Consider the following 4,860-nt stretch of genomic DNA (forward strand, 5'->3'; position numbering starts at 1 on the left):
CGAGAATTGTTGAGACCAAGGTTGGATAAAGCACAGGGACAAATAGCCAAATGAATGGAAACCCATGAACTATGAACTAATAGCTGAGGAGCTCCCAGCTGGATCAGGCCCTCTGGATAAGTGAGACAGTTGATTAACTTGATCTGTTTGGGAGGCATCCAGGCAGTTGGACCAGGTCCTGTACTCAGTGCATGAGTTGGCTGTTTGAAACCTGGGGCTTATACAGGGACACTTGGCTCAGCCTGGGGGGAGGAGACTGGACCTGCCTGGACTGAATCTACCAGGTTGAATTCAATCTTCAGGGGAGTCTTTACACTGGAGGAGATGGGAATGGGGGAGTGGGCTGGGGGGAAGCGGGGTGGGGGAAGAACAAGAGAATTTGTGGCTGATATGTAAAATTAAATTAAATTATAAAATAAAAAGAAAAAAGAAAAAAAAGAGTGAGTTCAATTTACACTGTGTTAATCCTTTAATGGCAGTGGCTCTCCCCTGACCTATTGGTTCCTTCAATATCCCACCACTTATCACTATCATTATGTTTGGGAACCATACTTCCAGAATCTGAAAGTTATGGAATGAAAAACACGAGTCATATAAAATATTCAGAGCAATCATCTACAGTACACATAGAAAAAAAGCCCTAAGGAATTATTTTCACAAGTGTTAATCAGTGACTAAAAACAAAGTAGATCTTGTGTAATCCAAAGATTTTCAGTGTTGAGATTAGAAACTGTGGATTTTTCTAAATTATACATATGCTGGGGCTGGAGAAATGGCTCATCGGTTAAAAGCACTGGGTGCTTTTCCTGAGTACCCGGGTTCGATTCCCAGCACCTACATGGCAGCTTACAACTGTCTGTTACTCCAGTTCCAGGAGAACTCATAATTCACACCAATGCACATAAAATAAAGTTAAATAAATTATTTAAAAATTATAGATATGCTTACCATTTCCATGTCTGGAAGTGTATACCACTGTTGAAATGTGTCCTAATAGAGGCATACATGTTCAGTCATACGCATACATGAGAAGGGATGGAGCAAAAGAGTCATTGATAGATAGATAAAGAAAAGGAGTTGTACAGAATACTGTTTAAGTAAAAGAATGCTCAGACTCCTGTCGTGTGACAAGGTTGGCAGGTATAGAGAATTATGTTAACAGAAGTAAGCCATTTTCTTACTTATATATCAGAAATATAGGTAATATTTAATCTCATTTATATGGAAATATATAACAGATGACTTAGTAGAAATTATTAGTAAGCTAGTGGTTTAAAGAGATTGGGAAGGGAGGAGAGCAGAGATAGAAAAAAGGAGGGCCATTTGGTAAAATCTGATAGCTAGAGCAGAAGAACAAATTTCAGTATTTTATGGAATAGCCTGGGAATGCAATTAATTACAATGCTTTATGTATCTCAAAATAGTTAAAGATTCTGAATCTACTAGCAATAAGAAGTAGTACAAGTGACAGACATGTTAACTACACTGAGTTAATTGTTACCCAATATGTGGGAATCAAAACACCATACTATTTCTTGCAAATGCATACTAAATCTCTGTCAATAAAAATTTTAAAAATCAATCGATCAATCAAAATAAAAAGACAGTTTTGCCAAAAGAATGAGATGTGACTCTCTGGAGACTGTTTTACAGCGAGGTATAAAAACAAAATATTTCCTTCACTTATGGAAGCAAACATTTGTAAGAAGAAATGAACCAGAAATAATATCATTGATAAAATTATATTTTATTTCCTACTTCTACTTTCTTTTTTATCATTTTTGATACTTCTTACATCATGTAACATTTTTAGTTTACTTACAAAATACTTACTGTGACTTCTTTACAGCCACATGACAGAAGAGAATTAGGCTGTAAGGTCTTTAAGGATCTTTACATTTAAAAAGCACACTGTGGATGACTTGAAAACTGGATGCCTGGAAAACCATTAGGAAAACATAATATTTTATGTCTAACTAAATTACATATATATTACATACAACTGTGTGTGAAAAGACATATAAATTATGTAAATGAAGTTATACCAACTAGGAGTGAAAATGTCCTTTAAGTGCCATAGATTATTTAACAAAAGTCACTAATGTCAGGGATGGGAAACTTCCCTTTGAGTCATTGGTCAAAGAGACTTCCAAATTAATGTATGCTGTTCTATTTGCCATTTGTTGCCTTCTTGAACTTGAAGGTAAAATCCCATTCCTAAAGACGCCACATGCAACAGACACAGAATATAGAGGACTCAGGTTGGACCTAACCTGAAACCTCCCTGGGGACTAGCTTTCATAGGTGTTTGAAAGTAATTTTCAAGCTGCCAAGATGGAAAAGCAATTAGAAATCTTATCCAGTGATAAAGACTACAAACTGAAATTCCCAGCCAAGAATGATATCTCCAATGTCACAACAGTGGTGGTAATTGTATTTAAGGACATTGTTTAATAATCTCTGTATTCTATGTCTTACTGGTTTGGTTATGATATTCTGTTTCTCATCGACTGAAAATCTTAGAGACAATATGACAGAAATGTTGTTTGCACATTTAAATACAAGGCATAGGTAATTGATTATGAATCTAACAATTGTATATGGTCTTTTGTACATTTCCCATGGTTCAATACATATAGTACACCTCTCATCATAAAAAGGTAAGGTGTATCATTCAATTTCCATCAATATAAAACCTTTTTAAAAATTTTCAATACATAATTAGCAATAAGATGCTACTGCATAACTCCAGTTAAAAAATTAGCAAGTATATCTTGAATGTAGTGAAAATATGTAACATGCTTCCAAAAATACTTCTATGACCATGGTATGCTCTGACATTTATGTGTTGATATCTTACATATTTATGTTGATAATTTACACTGTATTTAAACATTAATTATTGAGACATTGCTTCTTTGGAATGAATTTTTCATGATATCTTAAGTTCCCCTAATATAATTTTACAGGATATAGATAAATATATATATATATATATATATATATATATATATATATATATATATATATGACAAATAAATTTTTCAAAACCAACTTGACCTGCTTGTCTTTCCAGCTGCTGTCCAAAATCAAGCTTTATTTGTAAACAATGTTCTAAACAATTGTTTTAAATAATATATATATTAGAAATTCACCTAAGAAAGGATGGCTCATCAGATAAGAGAGTTTTCCCCAAGCCTGATACTTCTGTTTAATTCCCAGATGCACATAATGAGAGAACTGAGCCAACTCAGGCAAGGTGTCCTTTGACCTCAGCCTCCTCCTAAGCCATTGCATGCAAACATGTGCCATAGCAGAGGGCAAAATTCTAAGATCTGGCATGATTGTTGTAAGCATATAATTTATACACTAACTCTGTGGTGGTGTTCTAATTGTACTGAAATGTGATTTTGATTGTATGTTAATAAATAAAGTTTCCCGGGGGTCAGAGCTATTAGATTAGAGCCATAGACAGAGTGTGGCGGTGGTGGCACACGCCTTTAATCCCATAGATCTCTATGTGTTCAGGGATACCGCCAGCATTGGAGACATATGCCTTTAAGACCTAGGGGGCTGTACATTCAGACAGTGACGAGGCAGTCACGTGTTTGGGTTTACAACCAATGAGAAGGCAGAATGACTGGAAAATCGATTTACAGACAGGAAGTAGCTCTCTTTCGGGAAGCTGGGACACCGCAGGCGGAAGGGTGAGATTTTAGCTCTGAGCTCTGACCTCTCGGCTTTCTCTTTTACATTGTTTCTGTGTTTCTTATTTAATAAGACGGTTGGTTACATCTACATCTGGCGCCCAACGTGACAAGAATCCATTAAAAACCGCTTGGCTTGGCAGCAGGTCCGCTTTCCCGCCGGCTTCCTAGTCCGAGCTGCGGCCCCCTAGTCCTTGGCCTCAGGCCGGATTAACTGAGCTGCTTGCTTAAAGCCTGCTTGCTTAAAGCCGGTGCTACAAACAACTCAGACCTGCGCTGCCGAACAGGGCCCTGCCTGTAAAGCCAACGAACGTGGTCGGAGCTTAAGGAAGCCAGACCCAAGCCTTGACTCAGCACAAGAGGGAACACGTGGCTGCATTTAAACTTTAGCCAGCTATGCTTTCTTGTGCGCTCTCTCTCTCTCTCTCTCTCTCTCTCTCTCTCTCTCTCTCTCTCTCTTTCTCTTTGGATTTACACATGGGACACTAGGTGGCTGTTTTGAAAATCCCCTCGGATTTCTACTGTTCTACGCAGATTTGGTAAGTCATAACATATCAGATATTTTAAAGGAAACTATCTAAAAGAGAATTTTTTGCACATTAAAAAACAAATGGGTTTTATGTGTACATTGGAAGAAAATTGGTTTTTGTTTGAAATTTTAGGCAGTCTGATAATGGAACAACTATATAATATTAGTATTGGTGGAATTATGCAGCTTATCACTATACTAATCCACATTTTAATATTTAAAAAGATAATCAATTTAAGTGCCAGGATAACAGCTTTAGAAGAACTTGTTAAACCTGTAAAAATTCAGACAGAAGAAATTAACAGTGAAGTTGTTTCAAGTCGGGATCATAAGGTTGCAGAAAGAAAGCCTGTTTTCAAACAGTCACCCTTAATTTATCCTGTAACCATACAGCAGATGCCTGATCAAATGGCTACACAAAATATTTGGGCTCCAATTGAAATGTTGGATTTAAAAAGGTTTAAGGAGGCAATAGTATCTTATGGCATGCATTCCCCATATGTAAAGCAAATGTTAAACTCTTGGTCAATATATAATAGGATAATACCACAGGACTGGCGGGACCTTGCACAAGGTATTCTGGAACCCAGCCAGAGACTTCAATTTCTGACTTGGTTTAAGGAG

Source organism: Peromyscus maniculatus, chromosome 3, assembly GCF_049852395.1.
Source record: "Peromyscus maniculatus bairdii isolate BWxNUB_F1_BW_parent chromosome 3, HU_Pman_BW_mat_3.1, whole genome shotgun sequence".
NCBI lineage: Eukaryota > Metazoa > Chordata > Mammalia > Rodentia > Cricetidae > Peromyscus > Peromyscus maniculatus.